We start from the raw sequence: 19,506 nt of genomic DNA, 5'->3' as shown, positions 1-19,506 counted from the left end.
TCATTTGCAACAACACATAACATAGATTTACACATGGTGTTTTTGATCAGTTTAGAAGCCTCAGATTCCACGGATACTTTACAAGTGAAATGAATACAAACCTCAAATCTACAACTTGCATTTTACAGTTAATTGATGTGACTCAGCCTACACTCTCTAAAGTATAGGTTTGTGAGCTGTCACTGGGGTGGTACCTTTTCAAAAGGTACACATTTGTACTTGAAGGATCCATATTTGTACCTCAAAAGTATATATTAGTACCTACAAATTTTTCAGAGGAACACTTTTGTACTTTTTAGATATGAATATGTACCCTTTAGGTATTGATATATACCTTTTAGAAATAATAATAATAATTCCTTACATCTTACTCTTAAAACACATTGGGGGGGGGGGGGGGGGGGGGGGGGAATATAATTACGATATGGGGAGAGCTAGGAGGCCATAATGGACAGACGCCAGTGGGCAGATTTGGCCAGGACGCCGGGGTTAAACTCCTACTTTCTTTCTCAAAGGACATCCTGGGATTTTTAACGACCACAGAGAGTCGGGACCTCGGTTTAACATCTCATCCGAAAGACGGCACTCACTGAGCAGTATAAAGTCCCCGTCACTATGCTGGGGCATTAGGAGCTACACAGACCAAAGGTTGAGTGCCCCCTGCTGGCCTCACTAACACCACTTCCTGGCAGCACCCTAGCTTTCCCATGTGGTCAGCCATCTAGGTACTGACCGGGCACAGCCCTGCTTAGCGTCAGTGGGCAACCATGTGAAAGATGCAGAGAGCTAGCTGCCGGTAAAAGTCTGTACCTTTAGATACAAATCTCTACCTTGTGAAAAGGTCCCACCTCAGTGACAGATTACATACCTTTATTTCTGAGTGTAACACATAATTTTAAAATGTATTTACAAAAACATACAGTAAACAGGCTGATATACTTACTTAATATTATCTAGAAGGATAATAATGACAATAGAAGTTCAAATATTTCAACTTAATGATAAACTGAGTGTTTTTCAACCATTACACGTTTATAATGAAATAAATGCTGTAAACATACCGGGTGATACAGTATCTCACATGTCACAGACACATCATGACTTAACAAGCGGACTATAGAGTGGTGCCAGAGACACTTAGAATGCAAATAAAATGTACATGCAAAATTATTTTGTAGTGTTTGTAAATGCACAGACTGCTTTCAAACTTGATCATTTTATTATGAAAGGTATGTTGAACAGCAAATTATCATATTATAGTGATTTCTGAAGGATCATGTGATACTTGAGGCCCAATTGCAATTCTACCCTTTAGCCCTTCCCCTTACTCATGCCCCTCGTTTTTCTTGTTTACGTTAAGGGGTGTCCCAACCGCTTTAGCTTGAAGGCGTAGTGCTAAGGGGAATAATATCAAGGGATAGCCCTAGTTGGAAATTTTCCAGGATCACTCTTGACACAAGCTACTGCACATAGAAGTCAGAAGATGCACAAATCTGTATTTTTTGTTATTGTCACAAATTTTGACAACAAACAAGCAGGTGTTTTAGAACTTTCATAATGGCGATCGTGTTTTACTGTCATGCTTTTAAATAACCCACTAAAATAAAAACTAGTACATTTCGCTATATATAACTAATAATAACTCCTGTATAAGAGTCCAACAGCATACTCTCACATCTGACACTTGATAACACTTGAATCCCCTGTCGAAAAAAGTGTAATGGCTGGGAAAGAGCTTTTTACAGTGTCTGCTTGGTATGATGTTAATGTTGTTTTCTTGTGTTTATACAGATGGAAATGGCTAAAGTAAATGCACAGTACACGTTAATCATAAGATGAACATAAAACAAAAGTTTCTATCTAGAGTTACTTTCAGGGACTTGACACTTGTAAACACTCGCTCCAAAGGGTCTACGCGGCTCTCGATCACATCCACACTCAGCGCTACCAAGCCGACCAATCACAGAGCTTGCAATTTGCGTCGTTGTGATGTATAGTTACATTTTTGAGAGGTGCGTGTGTGCGTCGCCGACGGCCATGGTGAGGGCTATGTGACCACGCGAAGGCTACGTGTGTGTGCATACATGTGCACTTGAGGCAGAAGTATAAATCAGCCTTACCTTATCCCTAGGTAAGGTAAAGCGAAGGGTAGAGGTAAGAAATATAGAATTGGGATTGGGCTTTAGAGTAATGATGCTGAAAAATCAGCTTTGACTTAACAGGAAAAAAAGTAGAATTTAAAAATCTAGACATTTTAGATTAAATGCAGCATTGGTGAGCATAGGTGTCAAAAAAACAACAGAGTTCTATTTTAAACTAGGCATGGGCTGATATAAGATTCTGACGGTATGATAACCTTGGATAAAAATATCAAGGTTTAATGGTTTCACTGTATTGTGATTACTGCTCCAAAATATATTCTTTTTAAATGTCTGGGTAAAAAACAACAACTTTTTTCCTCCTTTGAACACAATATATTTTATTTTGAGAAGCATTTTAAATATTTTGGAGCAGTAAACGTGTCAATCTAAATAATTAAAATGAATTATTGACTTCTGCTGTCTTCATTTGTTTAAAAAACACAGATTTCTTAACAATTTAAAACAGCATCTTTAGATATCTTTTCTGTTGGAGATACTGTTGTGCAAAAAATAATTATAAAATAAACAAAAAATATATATACATATTAAATTAAATAAATAAAAAATCCTACACATACCCTATTAACAGTATAGCAGAAAATTTTAAAAACTTGACTCTTCCAAACCTTGGTATACCTTGAAAACGGTTTTCGTCCCATGCCTACTTGGAAAAAGATGTGTTTTGCTACTTAAACTATTGCTGTTCCTATTAATTCAATTAAACGGCACAAAATGGAGTGCTTCATTTTTTGATCTGAGGTTTTGGTTAGGGTCAGGGAGTCTAAAGGCCAGTTTATTTTGTCACCCATTCCCCTTCTGAAATATTCAAACTCTACAAGCACTGCCGAGGCAGACAGGTGTGAGTGGACATGAGTGACAGTGAACTTGGCATCAGCTTCCATAGAGAAACCAGAGTCTCTATCAGCAACCTGAGCACAATCTGACATTAACACAGCCTATGACATCGAGAGGAGCCAGACGAGGACAGCACACTGAGCACATATACCACACACCCTCCACTAACACACTCAGAACATATAAGCAAGAAGGCTGTGAAAAGGCTGTGTTTTACCTTGATATGTTCAATATATTAACAAAAAAACTGACGTTGAACTCCAAAAAATTGAGTTTTTTGTTCCGAAAACCTTTTAAACTCTCAGTGGTGATATACTGCTGGTATTGTCTGATTGTAGTTTCAAAGGCTTTCTGACCCAACTAAATTCTTCAATTCTCCAGCTGTGATTCCAGATGATTTTTTTTGTCCACTCGAACTATCCTCTTAACTGTGTTTGGACAAGACCAACATGTGCGCTCTTCAAAGCTCATTCATAACACATAGAACTGACTTAATTATTGGCCTGATGTTGGAAATGGGCATATTCTGTGTTTTGGATGTTTTCTTAAAGCCACTTTCAATTTTGAGAAGCTCAATAACCTTTTAAAATAAATGTAAATTAAATTAATACAATATTAATAAAAACCTGCTCTTATTGAGAACAAAAATCTGCAAAAAACACAGTTTTATATACAGTTGAAATTAGAATTATTAACCCCCCTTTGATTTTTTTTTGTTCTTTTTTTAAATATTTCCCAAATGATGTTTAACAGAGCAATGAAATTTTCACAGTATGTCTGATAATATTTTTTCTTCTGGAGAAAGTCTTATTTGTTTTGTTTCGGCTACAATAAAAGCCAAATAATTTTTTCAATAGTCTACAGAACAAACCATCTCTATGCAATAACTTGCCTAATTACCCTAACCTGCCTAATTAACCTAGTTAAGACTTTAAATGTCACTTTAAGCTGTATAGAAGTGTCTTGAAAAATATCTAGTCAAATATTATTCACTGTCATCATGGCAAAGATAAAATAAATCAGCTATTAGAAACGAGTCATTAAAACTATTATGTTTAAAAATGTGCTGAAAAAATCTCCTCTTTGTTCAACAGAAATTGGGGAGAAAATAAACGGGGAGGGGGCTAATAAATCAGGGGGCTAATAATTCTTACTTCAACTGTATAAATAAAACTCTATAATGGCTCGTTTCCATCAAGCAGTATGATCTGATACAGTACACTACATTTAACAAGTATTTTTGTTTCCACAGTCAAAAGTTACGAATGATACCAAAATAGTGTATAGTGTGCCATTTGGGACACAGTGAATGATTAGTAGTACCAAGTATGGTGTAAATAAATTATTAATTATTAAGTTCTTAAATGAATGAAAACTGAATTTGGACTATGCAGTTGCCTCACAATTATGGCCCTGTTAAAACAGAAAGTCATGGTAAAACAATTTCCTGTTTCTAGTCACCAAGGTGTACTAAAATAATTTGAATTGATCAGGTTACCACACATATATCCAATAGCTTGTGTTAGAAAATAGGAATCAATAATATTTGTCTCTTTTTCTTTGAATCAAACAATTATTTGTATAGGTAATGAAAGAGTCATTTATTAACTGAACCTCTACTGTGTGTGAGATGCTGTGCATAGTAATTAGCATTTTGCAGAAGTAGATGAATGCTGGTCCAAAATTAAATTCAGAAACTTCCTGTCTGAAGAAATGTGTTAAAACTGAACACAGAGGACAAAAAGTTTTATGCTTTTTTTTTGTTGTGCAGAAAATTCATAGAAAAAGAGGACTTATGTCTGGGGTGTGGCCAATGGAGGAATGAACTATGAGTGACAAATGACAAATTCCACTAAACTCCACCTGTTAATATCAGCTGCCTATATAAGTTTAAGTCAGGAAAAGAAAGGTGTTGCGCACCTCCTTAATGTAACTTTTGCATTGCATAGATGATAACAGAATTCTGTGAATCCAATTATTCATTTGTATCCAATAGATTGTTAAGATTTTTGACATTGAAGAGAAACCTCTCCTGACCTTTTTTCTTGAACACGCATGGAATTAATAATATATTCCAACACTTGTTTGCAGGAAGCGGTATGGTACAGTACTATTTGGTAAAGGTAAACCTGCCAGGCTTGCTCTTCCACTGCCAGTACTACCCTTACTTAATTATACCATACTTGGTACTACTAATTATACACTGTATCCCAAATGGCACACTATACACTATGCACTATTTTGATTTCATCCACAACAGAAATATTTGTTTACAATAATGTTTCTGACCATACTGCTTAAAGCATATGGATACATGGATATAGAATATGGATATGGTGCTCAATGGATATGGATCAATGGATATAGGTGCACATTTGCACTTTAGACACTTTGGTCATGTTTACACTAAGATCTTGATGCCCAATTCTGATTTTTTGTCCATATCTAATAATTTTGCCCGTTTGTTTACACGTTCTTTTAATTGTGACCCATATCTGATTCATATGCTTACACTTGCCATACAATTAATGACGACACGTATGCGTAAAGGCGGGTTCTAGCATCTGCGTCACACTAGCCATGATGGAAGAAATTATCTTGCTTTTAGCTTTGCGAAATATGCAAAGTTCGCCTAACTTTTTTTGAGGTGGAGGAGATGGGAAAGGGCCATCCTTACAGCTTGCGCCTATGGTTTATATATGGTGTCATCCACAATTCAGAGAAATTTGTGGGTACGAGAGAGATCTCAGGTCTGGTGGGGGCAAATATTTGGGGTGGGGTTTTATTTCCACATATGAAGGAGGCATGAAACCGATCTCTGAACATCCGAATGCATACATTTTTTTTTCTTGTTTACACAGTCATAGAACAGAGCCGATCTGTGTCAAATATGAGCAAAAAATCTGAATTGGGTCACATTTAACTGGCAGTGTAAATAGGGGCTTTCTTGATCTCTTGGAAACATTGTGCATTTCAAATTATGCTTCATTCAGGTGAGTGGGCTTGACAAACCACCTGTTGAAACACTCTTCTCTCTTATGCACCTCACACTTTATGTAAACTCCATGGTACAAGAACTCAATAAGGAAAACGATGTTTACTATAAACGAACCACAATCATGTTGTACTGATTGCTTCAACCTTAAATGACTCTTGCACAATATTCACCTTTAAGAATTTTCTTGCACAATATCCAGCACAACATTGTTCATTCCCTGTAAAAGTACTTTTATAGCCTGTCTTATGTGTTAGTGTTAGTTAAGTATCTTATAGTATATGTTAAGTGATAATTAATTTATGTAGCACCATTGTCCTGCAAGACACAACATTTCGATCCTCTGTATGTTCACACAAGTAGTGGAATGACAATAAAGCTCAACTTGACTTGTCATAATAAGTCATAATAAGTCATAATAGGATTATTTTATATATATATATATAAAACTGTTGTTTGCAGTCTTTTTGTTAATATTTTGAACAAAATATCAAGAAATTTAAGAAAATACATTTATACTTTCTTCTTCATTCATATTTACGAAGGCTTCCAATAATAGTGGAGTGCACAATATGAGCTTAAAAGAAGAAAAACAACCTGACAAGACCAGGGCTCTATCAATTCTCTCTGTACTGTAAATGTGTTGCATTTTCACATTGGTTTTGAAACAGGGCAATTTACACTCATCAGATGGTGTCAACCAGTGACAAGGCCCTGCAAAGGGTTGTTCTGCTGATAATGACAACACCACTGTTTGCATAACAGACAATGTGCATTTGGGTCTATGCAGCGTCCACAAGGGATGGACACAGAGCGAGCAAACATCACTATCAACTATATAAGAACCTTAATCTGCTCAGGCACAAGAGTCACAAGTGATAGCTATATCTTGAAGCTAATAATGGCATAGTGTATTGTAAAATTTACGATTTTTATATCCTTGACAAAATAAGTACTTTTTATAGAGATATAATTTTCCCCCCTTAGAATGTTTCAAGTTTAAACCTGCGTTTTCTAATAATTCATGCAAGACCACCACTAGAATATCATATATATTCTATAATAATATAAATTTTGAAACATTGTAGCAATCATTTTTAAAACAAGAATTGCATGATAACATATAAAAAAAACTCACAATGCAGCCCCAAAATACGCATTAACACATTAATCTATTATTCAAACCATTAGGTTTGACACATTTGTCTGCAGGAAGTGTTTAACTATTAAAAATATTATAAAGTTAGCACTGTCCCTTGTATTGTATGATATGATATTATTCATTCATTCATTCATTTTCTTTTTGGCTTAATCCCTTTATTAATCATGGGTTGCCAGAGCAGAATAAACCGTCAACTTATCCAGCATATGTTTTTACACAGCGGATGCCCTTTCAGCTGCAACCCATCTTTGGGAAACATCCATACACACTCATTCACACTCTTACACTATGTACAATTTAGCCTACCCAATTAACCTGTACCGCATGTCTTTTTACTGTGGGGGAAACTGGAGCACTCAGAAAAAACACACAAGAACGAGGGGAGAACATGCAAACTCCACACATAAACGTCAACTGACCCAGCCGAGGCTCGAACCAGCGACCTTCTTGCTATGAGGCAACAACACTACCTACTGCGCCACCGTGTCATTGTATTATATTATATTATATTATATTATATTATATTATATTATTCTAAGTTGAATGACAACTTAACTAATAATAATATTTTGTACCTCTATTTTCACCCAAATAGTAATATAATTGTACAGAAATCAACTGTAATGTAAACGTAAACAACATAATATGATGAAGAGTAGCCCTGATGTCTTTCTCTTTGTTTTATTGAATTAATTCAGATTTGACAGTTGTTTATATGACAGTGTTTTGGATTATTAACTCAGTTTGCCAAGCTGTAATACAATACAATAACAATACACATTCCCATACACATGGGAAAACCACTCTCATACAGGTATGTCTCCAAAGCTCTGCCCACCTCTTCCTCAGTTTACACTCCAGTAATTTGCTACCTTCATTCTGTCAAATTAAGGGATTATGAACAGATTTGAGATCACAATTAGACCCGCACTGCGTTCACAACAGGGTCAAGCTGCCTAACCTCATTAGCTACCATCCATCTGAGAAGCTCTGAGAAAGAAAAAAAAAACAATTAGCCATGGTTACTCTTTTTCCTGGTAGGAGAATCATAACCTTAGCATTTTCTGTGCTATCAATTGCTGCCTGACAAAAGTGAGGATTCGAGAGACTGAAATTATCTTGACTAGAGTTAAAGGGTTAGTTTACCCAAAAATGACTTTTCTGTAAGAATTCATCTTCAGAACACAAACTAAGCTATTTTAAATCAAAGAGCTCTCTAATCCTCCTTATACATCCTTCATGTATAAAGACATTTCAATTCCAGGATAGGAACCAAAAACATTTTTAAAACATTTTATGTGACTTCAGTAGTTCAACTGTAATCATATGAAGCTCTAAAAACACTTTTGTGCTCCAAAAAACTGTTGTTTTCTCTTCTTCAGCAGGAGGTTAGGGTTCGCTTTTACTACATGCAGCACAACACACAAATATTTATATTAATGAAAACTTTTATATATTTTCAAAGCTATTTAAAGCTTATTTTAAGCTTAACTCTTCTGTAGTTACATTGTGTAATAATACCAACAGAAAATGAAAAGTTACTACTTTCAGTGCCCCTAAGGATAGGAACTGTGTGCCATAATGAGAGAATAGTTCTTCAATGAGTCGGGACCATTGCTGTATATGGAGGAAGTGAGAGCTCTCAGATTTCATCTAAAATACTGCGGTCACTCAATAATCATATATATATATATATATATATATATATATATATATATATATATATATATATATATATATATATATATATATATATATATATATATATAATTTCAAATTTTGCTCATCAGATGGAAAAAAATGTTTCATCAAAAAAATACTGTTGCTCTGAGCCCTTACTCTACATTAACTGTGTGATTTCTGCAATTATAACCATTGTTCTTGGTGTGAACAGTCCTTTATGTTAGAAATCAGTATACAGAGATGCAGATGTTAGGGGTCAGTGAACCAACACATTCCTCAAACACAATCACAAACACACACCCTGCTGCTCATCGGATCCAGATAAGCATCTCCTATAATCCCTTCAGAGGCTGATGACTTTTTGACCCGTGAGCTGATCTGGCTCTGTATCACTACAGCCATCAGTCACAACGCAGATCGGGCCTACTCCTGCTGATGGGGATGCAGATACTGCCTTTGACTGACAGCACATATCAGAGCCAATTTCAGGGAGAGGGAGACATAGATGGAGGAGGGCATTTGGGGGTTAAATATATGATGTGATGAGTCTTTTGCGATGGGAACAAGAGAAGAAAGCCTGAAGTGTGAACATATCCCCTGTAATCTGGCATGGCTGAGCATTAGGACAGTGAGGTCGATATGATTGCTTTCAGTCAGAACGATCTCTACTGTCAACAAGTTTGTGGAGAGTTTTAAAAATTCTTTCTTTAATGCTTTGTCTAAAAATATACTGTGCCTTAAATAACATTTAATAATAATAATAATTTGTGCTACAATTAATGTTAATTAACATTTAGAAATATTTATTTTAAATTACTTTTTCTTATCCCATTTATTGATACTATTTAACTAATTTAGTTTAGTACTAATACTACAAAACTAATCACTAATCAAGCAATAATATAATATAATATAATATAATATAATATAATATAATATAATATAATATATAATATAATATAATATAATATAATATAATATAATATAATATAATATAATATAATATAATATAATATAGCATTTATAAGTAACATTTATAATAATAAATCATAATATATTAAGAAATTATAAAGTAAACATTATTTTATTTGTAATTTTACCTGACTTTTATTTAAAAATTAATTTGATAATAGCAATTTTATGTACAATACAGCTATACACTCACCGGCCACTTTATTAGGTACACCTTACTAGTACTGGGTTGCACCCCCGTTTGCCTTCAGAACTGCCTTAATCCTTCATGGCAGATTCAACAAGGTACTGGAAACATCCTCAGAGATTTTGGCCCAAATTGAAAGGATAGCATCACACAGTTGCTGAGGATTTGTCGGCTGCACATCTATGATGTGAATCTCCCATTACACCACATCTCAAAGATGCTCTATTGGATTGAGATCTGGTGACTGTGGAAGCCATTTAAGTACAGTGAACTTATTGTCATGTTCAAAAGAAACCAGTTTGAGATGATTTGAGCATTATGACATGGCGCTTCAGCAGCAATACTCAGGTAGGCTGTGGCGTTGATACGATGCTCGATTGGCACTAATGGGCCCAAAATGTGCCAAGAAAATATCCCCCACACCATCAAACACCGCCACCACCAGCCTGAACCACCGATACAAGACAGGATGGATCCATGCTTTAATGTTGTTGATGCTAAATTCTGACCCTACCATCTGAATGTCACAGCAGAAATTGAGACTCTTTAGACAAGGGGTCACCAATCTCGGCCCTGGAGGGACCGTGTCCTTGCCTCAACACACCTGCCTGGATGTTTCCAGTATACATGGCAAGGCCTTGATTAGGGTTTTCAGGTGTGTTTGATTAGGGTTGGAGCTCAAAGCTGCAGGAAACCGGCCCTCAAGGAACAAGTTTGGAGACCCCTGCTTCAGACCTTTATCGTCTTGACCATGTCTACCAGCCTAAATACTCTGAGTTGCTGCCATGTGATTGGCTGATTAGAAATTTATGGTATAAAGCAGTTGAACATGTGTACCTAATAAAGTGGCCGGTTAGTGTATAATTAAATCAACAACAACAATATAATAATAATATTTGCTGAATGCAGTCAATTTCTATCTGGTTATATAATAATCATAATAAAAAATTAATAATAATAATAAAATAAAGTCTTATTGTTCATTTATTTATCAATTTAATATTCTAATCATCATTATTATTATTTAATTTAATATAATAGGTTGGGTCAATGGAAACTTTTTTCAGCAGTTCATCAAGTGTTAAGCTCACTCTGTTACTCTATACACTATAGTGTAATTCCTCGTAGCTCCTCAGTGTGTCTGTTTATGTGTCTCGTGATGTATGTGTGTGGGATGGAGGGTCAGGGCAGGGGGTACGTTCTGTCGGGCTGCTCTGTTGGCAGCAGTCAGAGACAGTGAGGAAGGGAAGCGTATATTTATCCCTCTTCACCGTGGATATGAAGCAGCAGGACCTTCAGCTTCCAGAACAGAGGCACGCTGGGCTTCAGCTGAGCCCCACAAACACACACATATGTGCACGCAGAGGGACCTGCGCACACGCACACATACGGTATCTGCACTAAAATACATACACACCCTCAATCACATATACATAACCTAGACACCTTCTTATGGGTTATGAAACACATGCGGACATGCTGAGCAGACAGACGGCAGCTCAGGTCATGACCATATTTGGCCTTTTCCTCTGTCGGTCATGTGATTTGAGGAGCTATTGTAACAGTACGCTTTCATCTCATGACATTTATTATCTTAATCAACAAATTTAAGCAAGGAAGAGAAAAATGATTGGAAGCTGGTGGGGGAGAATTCAAGAAAGAAGACTTGTTTTTGTTCTTTCAATAATATCTTATATATAAAATAAAATGGCATTTATGTTCAACTTTAAAGCAACTTTGTCTGGTGTTAAAATATGCTAAGCATTTTTTTCTTTGAACCCTTTTTCATTTTATTTTGTGATCATTGTGATAATTCTGTATATATTTTTTACATAATTGTTTGCAGATAGGTGTATTTTTCATTGGAATTGTAGCATTTCACCATCATTTATTTTTTGTGTTATCCTTTATTCTTTTGTATATTATATTATATTATATTATATTATATTATATTATATTATATTATATTATATTATATTATATTATATTATATTATATTATATTACATTATATTATATTATATTATATTATATTATATTATATTTTATTACATTACATTACATTACATTACATTATATTATATTATATTACACTTACTGCCACTTTATTAGGTACATCTGTCCAACTGTTCATTAACGCTAATTTCTAATCAGCCAATCACATGGCAATAACTCGATGTATTTAGGCATGTAGACATGGTCAAGAGGATCTGCTGCAATTCAAATCGAGCCTCAGAATGGGGAAGAAAGAAGATTTAAGTGGGCCTAAATAAAGCGAAAGCACAGGACAGACTCACATTTTTATATATATATATATATATATATATATATAGTGCATTTTACAGGTTTGACACGCAAAGCAAATAATCCCTTTTGTAATGTTTCTGCTTTTGAGCGCAGCAGGCCCTATTAATTAAAATTATGCAATTAGAATTATGCACAATAATCATCACACACAACAGATTTGCTATTTTGAATCAGCTTGTGATGCGTCTCCAAAAGCATCATCTTAAAAGAAAGGGAAAAGAAAACACTAATGTTTTACCGCAGGACAAATGAAAAGCAGACAAATGTGTTTTAGTGCACAGCAGATAATGGCATGTGTAATGGCATATTTGATTTTTATAGTGCAAATGACATGCCGCAGAGTAAAAAGGGATGTCTACCTGACCTCAAATAACTCTGAGTGAAAAAGCCCAGTGCTTTTCACAGATCAATGTGAAAATACAGTACTCTAACTGACTTGTCTGCCCAGCACTTACATGTTGATGATCAATCAATGGCTCTTCGAGGCAGAAACAAATGTATTTTAATGCACCCCCAGTCCTCACTAACAGCTGCACACAATACCGTATCATAGGGGCTTTATTCACAAAATATCGAATCTTCATTGGCATAAATCCTTCCACTGAGGGGTTTCCTTTATTAATTCTACCATGACAAGTACAGTGTAGCTTTAAGCATTGTTTACACTTGACTGTTTTAGTTTTAAAAGAAATAAGGCATCTTTCTGTGAAAATAGAGCATTTGGAAATCGCTGTTTTAATTTGAAAATGAAGGTGTTGAGTTTCAGTGTGAACATGCAGCAAAACAAAAACTTTTGAAAACTGAGATGTGGCTATCCACAGCCACTCTCTGGCTGATTGTGTAACATTCCCTGTTTGTCAAGCCCCCTCACATATGACCATTACGCAACTGGTAGACAACAAGTATGGATGCCAGCACAATATGCGCATGGCCAGTGTGCGAGAATGATGTCATGTAGATGGAGATAGTTTTTCTGACAAAGTAGTGAAAATGGCAGTCTGGGCGGGAAGAGTTTTTTAAAAACAAAAATGCACTAGTATAAATGATAAATGATAATGACGTATATGTAATCGATGCATAGTTCTCAAAATAAAATATTCTGTCATCATTATTTATTTAGCCTCAAACTGTTTGAGATTTTTTTCTCTTTAACGAAAGGGAAAATATTTCAAAAATAAATAGTGAAAAGCAGTAGCCACTGGCTTCATGGTATTTTCTTCTCCCTAATATAGATGTCAATCACTGCCCATTACCAGCATTCTTCAAAATATCTTCTTTTGTTTTCAGCGGAGAGAAATAAAAACACCATAAAGATCTGGAACCACTCACGGGCATGTAAATGGCAAGATCATCTTTTTTTTTTTAGTTAATTAAAAAGAAAAAATAATAATTAACTATTCATTAAATGGCATGTGCTGCAAGACCAATGTCATTCAACAAAGAAAAGAATGTCTTTTCAGACCTTCAGATCCAATATTATTAAATAAGCTTGCACAATTTACATACAAACAAGCAGAGATGCAACCGAAAACAATATGATGAAAAGCTGCTATCACTTCTGCCGTGAGTATTACAAAACTACAACAGCTTATGTGGTTTTGTGTTAGAATCAAGAGGAATGTTAAGAGAAATTTGCAATTTCTATAATATTTTAAACCTTTAAACCAGAGATGTCTGAACTATGTCTGCAGGCCCAAGGTAAGCCTTGATTTGGCCAACCGGCCTATCTGAGAAGTTAGTAAGAAGGATGGGGAGCATTGGGGAGAATACTTTTAACAGAGATTGTCATTTTTAATCTAACGTGAACATTTTATAGTTGAGCTACAAAAAAGCAAACTGAACTCAATCGTTTCAGTTAAATATTGTAAATGAATCAGATTTTTAATAATGTAAATATCGTCTCTCAATGAATAGAGGACGGTGCACAAAACATTGCTAAAAAGCTTGACTTGTGTAGCTATACGGCACACCATTGTGTATTAAATGGGTTTGTTTTTTGTTTTTACAGTAATAAGTTCATTTTAATATCCTAATTTTAAATATACTGCATGCATTAGTTCATATAAAGTTTTTTTTATATTAGGAAATAAATTAGAAAATTACTCATGGCAACTTTAATGTAATACAGTTTGCATTATTACCTTCAGCCCACAGCCCTCAATCAAGTTTGGTGTTTGGCTCTTCATAATAAAAAGTTTGCCCCTGCTTTAAACTAACCTTGCAACTTTAGGCCCCGTTTACACTAGTACGTTTTAGTTTTAAAACGGCGTTTTAGAATGAAAACGATCCGCGTCCACACTCGCGTTTTACCCAGCGTTTCTGAACTGCTCTCCGTCCACACCAAAACGCTGAAAACGCACATCACGTGACCACACAGACGCTCTCGGGCAAGCGCTGCAGCCCATGTACCCAGATGAGAGCTCTGCTAGTCGGACTTCTCATCAAGCATCTCCCGCTGGATCTAATCTCACTATATTTATTAAACGGGATATTTCATTCATCTTGTTGTCTTTATCTAACGACATATTCCCTGACTTTGGGCATTGGAATCTATTACTTGTTCTCAGGTAACGTGTTTTGGCTGAGCGCAAAGATAAGTTAATGATTAATGTAAGCACGTACATTCTGTATATTGACTTATCGCTTGCCTTTATTTCCTATAATGTATAAACTTATTGTATGTTATACTTTTAAAATGGCCATTATCGATTCTTAAAACTGATACTCAGCAAAAGAGAGGGGATGTTTCGTATTTTCACTGAAATTGAAAGGAGGCAGTTGTTATCGGCTCCGTTTTGTTATAAATATCCAGACAGTGAAGATGACGCTCATCTTATACAGCACGGCGCCTCAACATGTCTGCTGTCTAAGTTGCTAATATTAAAATGAAAATAGGCAGTTCCTTAAATCATGTTTACATTTTATTGTTGAGAAAGTGAAACAACGAAGCCAGGGTGATGTGAATGAAGTTATAAAGTACACTGTTCCCTTTGAAGATTTACCCGTGTCCTCGGTATAGTCTGCTTTTCCATATCAAACTGAGAAGAAGAGACTGCAGCCTTGATCAAACTTGCGAAGTCTGAACTTACACGGAGAAGATTCAGGACTGAACTGTGTGTTAGGCTACTTAATATTCAGGAAAAGCCCCAATCAGAGAGGCGAACGTCTGCAGCCCCGCCTCCGTTTTCAGATGTCTCCGTTTTCCATCATCCACACTGAGACGGAGCAGCAGCGTTTCAAAATGAAAACGGCCTCTCCAGCGTTTTCGAAACGCTCCGTTTTCGGCGCTCGAGAACTCCGGCGTAGTGTGGACGGTTGGCGTAACCGTAGCAAAACTTATGCGTTTTCAAACTAAAACGCATTAGTGTAAACGGGGCCTTAGACAGCTTTAAAACTCGTCTGACTAGTACACACCTGTAATGTTTAGGAGTTACGTCAGTAGGCAGAGAGTAGGTCGTCTTTAGTGGCAGTTTTTTCCAACACATTTGACCACATGAGCATTTACAATATGAAAGGATTCCAGGAAAATGTGTTTTTTATTTATCTCTTAATGTTTTTGTGGACAATCTGAAAACATTTCAAAGTCAGCTTGAAGCTGTATTTTGCATCGTAAACATGTGACTGGATCAACAAAGCAGCCAGGTTTAGACCAGGCCAAAGTGTGGGAATGTAATTCACTACAGTATTAAGAGAAACAAGAGCCCCCCATGTGCTCCACTATGTCTTCAGCTTTGCCTCTCACCTTCTTGCCATTGTTTGCTTGAGAAGCTGACTGTCCACAGAACAGGCATTGTTATTATAATCAAAAAGACAAAGACATCTAGGAGGGCTTTTTTTTCTTTTCTTTGAGGCAATTTGACACCTCTTAATCTAAAGCTTCCTCTGGCTGTCCCATTGGGAGGAGTGGACTCAGAGCCTCAGGTCCATTGTGCACTGGCGGTCATTAGCACCTGGGCTGCGGGTTCCCTGTAGACGGCTACTGATGCAGATCATAGAGCGAGACAAGTCACACATATTCTCCCTGCATATCACACATCACTGTGGGAATGTGTGGATATTTACACAAGCAGGTATATATAAACACACTTGACCTCTATTTGCATTTTACAGGCAAAACATAATATACATTTTTTTTTTCCCCCCAGATACGACTAGATTTTAGCCTATTTGGCCTCCATGATATAGATGGAAATCGTCTGTTTACTGGGGAGTCTTAATCTATCTATTTGTATCTGTAACTCAGGTCCCGTTCAAACATCTCGGGCTCTATTTTGACGGTCCATGCGCAAAGCGCAAAACGCAGGGCGCAAACACTTTCAGGGCATGTCAGGACGCGTTTTTGCTAATTTAAGGACGGGAAATCTGCCTTGCGTCGCGGCGCATGGTCTAAAAGGGTTGAGTTTATTTTCTTAATGAGTTATAGGTGTGTTTTAAGAATAAACCAATAAGAGTCTCATCTCCCATTCCCTTTAAGAGCCAGCTGCGTCGCGCCAAAAGCGCATTCGCTATTTACAGGACGCAAAGTAAGTCTAAGTGGAAAAAATGAGCATTTCACTAGCAAACAGTTTACAGTTAACAGTTTTTTAACAGAAAACTGTTAAACAGAGCATCTACTGCGTGAGAATGAGAGATAATGGATCACTTTCACTTTCGCTCTTGGATAGGGAAACCTTTACGCACAGACATCAATTAGTCTATAAATAAATAATTATGTTTGTTAAGCGCAAATATTCCTTTCCAAACTATTTCTAAATTCAGTTCTAATTTCCAGCAAACGAATAAATGAATAATAATAACAAAATGTGCTCAAAAACCTGAGTTATATCATAAAACACATGCTGTGCCTCATATGGTCTAAAACCTGACAGGTGGGCAAATCTAAGCTTGTTTTTAATAAAACAAATATAAATATGGATATAATAAATAATACTGCTAATAATAATAACATTATACAAAAGCAAATTGTTATGAATTAACTGAAAAAGCCGTGATTTTTCATATTTATGTAGGCTAGAAAATAATATGTTTTGTAATATTTTAATCCTTTATATTTATATCCTATATCTATTCTTACTATATCCTATATATATCTTTAATATTTAATTTTTTTCATATGTAAAGATATTTGCCTATTGCTCTTCTGTGCGTATTAAGCAGTGCGTAAGCGAGGCGCAACTCAGCACCGGAGTTTAGACCGGGTTTGTTTTGGTCTATTGAAAAATCTATTATAGTTTCTCAAAATAGCAACGCGCCAGCGGTCCGTCTCAGAACGCCTCCCTTTTTAGACCAGAACGCCTATGGGCGCACAAATGAGCGCTAATGCATTTGCTATTTAAACAGCGTAGCGCAACGCCTCAAAACGACTCTTGCGCCAAGCTGAAACTACCAAAAGACTATTGTGCCGCGCCTTGCACCACACTGCGCCGGGTGTATGATAGGGCCCCTGAAGTTAAGATGCATTTTGGTTGATCATATCACAAAGTAAATGAGAGAAAAACAATCATGTTGGACTCAATTTGATCTGTTTTAATTTGTTACTTTGCCCAAGTTTGAACATTTTCCAGTTTTATTTCTATTTATACAACAGTTCTGTCTGGTTCTCAAATCCGATTGGCTGATAGCCGTAAGATTTGGCTTTAATAACAGCACTCATATAGCCTCTTCACCCTTGTCTATTACTTCGCCCTTATAGAGTGACAGCAGATGAATAAGCTCACAAATATTGCAGCTGTTGGTCAACATAATATACTTGAGGCTTTTTTTAGGCATAAATGTAGTTGTTTAGATTGCAACTATGCAGTGTTTTTTTAATGAGAGTGCCTACTTTAAATATTTATAGTTTTGGAGATTGACAGAGTTCGTGGCCACCAGCCTTTCATACTAAGCAGAGCAAAGATGGTTGACACTCCACAATATGGTAACAGAGACCGCATAATAAGTCCTTTGAGGAGAAAAACAGCGTAAATATCAAATAAAAGCTGACCAATTCATTCTAAAAGAGGTAGGTGATAATCTAAGTCGATTTCTTTCTCTAGTATTTTGTAGTGCTGTATTTATACCATAGTAATTCTAGTTTTTTGAATGCGAGATGGAACTCACATATCAGAAATGTACGCATTTTGTGTTGGCCACTCTTTGTATAATCCTGAGTTACTTCTTGGTTAGCCATCTATTTGTTTCTAATGCGTCTCCTGTTTTTATTACTGCAGACTAGTTTGGTAAAATGAAAGAAAGAAGAAATGCCCGCACGTGTTTAGCATTTTTCCTTATTGAAAACACAACAGTAAACTGGTAGTGTTTGCTTTGCTTTTTTTTCATGGTTAATTATTATGATAGCCCAATTGCAACAGAGAAATACTAAAAAATCTATGTAGACTGATGGTGTTTCACACCGTTCAGCCTTAATAATCCTAAAATGTGAGCAAAATCACCTTTTTTGTTATCACTTTAGACATTACGCTAGAGAATCATTTAAACACTAGCTCTAAAGTGACATTGGTGAAGTAGCAATGGTTTATGCTGTTCTGACGTCAGCTGCAGATCACGGCGGAAGAAAGTAGTTCCTTAAGGCTGATTTATACTTCTGCGTCAAACGCTGGCGTATGCTACGGCACTGACGCATAGCACTTCGCCGTGGCCGTCGCCGTCACTGACGTGCACCTCTCAAAAAATGTAACTACACGTCGCAACGACACGTATCGTAAGCTCTGTGATTGTTCGGCTTGGTAGCGCTGACGAGTCTGGGCGGGACCGAGAGCTGCGCGAATGGCGCAAGCGATTGTTTACAAGTGTGGAGTCCCATGAAGGAGCTCCGGATGTAAAAGTTTTGTTTTGTGTTTACCTCATAGTTAAAGTTGTTGCACGTCCGCCGGTTCCTGCCTCAAAATAAGCGAGTTTGAGCCACTTGTACATCCCGGAAGTGTTCAGGAAAAGCAAAAAAGCAGAGAAGAAACTCGACACAGAGGAACATTTACACCTTACTGCCAACTAGAGTTTCGGAAGTGTTAATGCAGACCAACAGAGACAGCGTGCAGAAGTATAAATGCACAGCCATGCGGGTTGCCTGCGCCTTGGGTTACGCCGGGCACCTGACGCAGAAGTATAAATCAGGCTTTAGGAGTTTTAGGGTGCTTTCACACCTAGACTTTTGTTTCGGAACCTGGCACGTTTCCCCAGTTAGCGCAGTTTGTTTAGCATATGTGAAT

The 19,506-nt window shown here is 36.4% G+C and overlaps 1 protein-coding gene across 24 annotated transcripts in view; it reads right to left on the bottom strand.

The window, feature by feature from the left end:
* dgkg (diacylglycerol kinase, gamma) overlaps positions 1–19,506 on the bottom strand; it is a 246,909-nt gene that overhangs the window by 41,936 nt on the left and 185,467 nt on the right. The window lies entirely within an intron of this gene.

Source organism: Danio rerio, chromosome 9, assembly GCF_049306965.1.
Source record: "Danio rerio strain Tuebingen ecotype United States chromosome 9, GRCz12tu, whole genome shotgun sequence".
Taxonomy (NCBI): Eukaryota; Metazoa; Chordata; class Actinopteri; order Cypriniformes; family Danionidae; genus Danio; species Danio rerio.
Note: the sequence above shows the minus strand (reverse complement) of the source record. Positions and strands in the feature narration are given on the sequence as shown.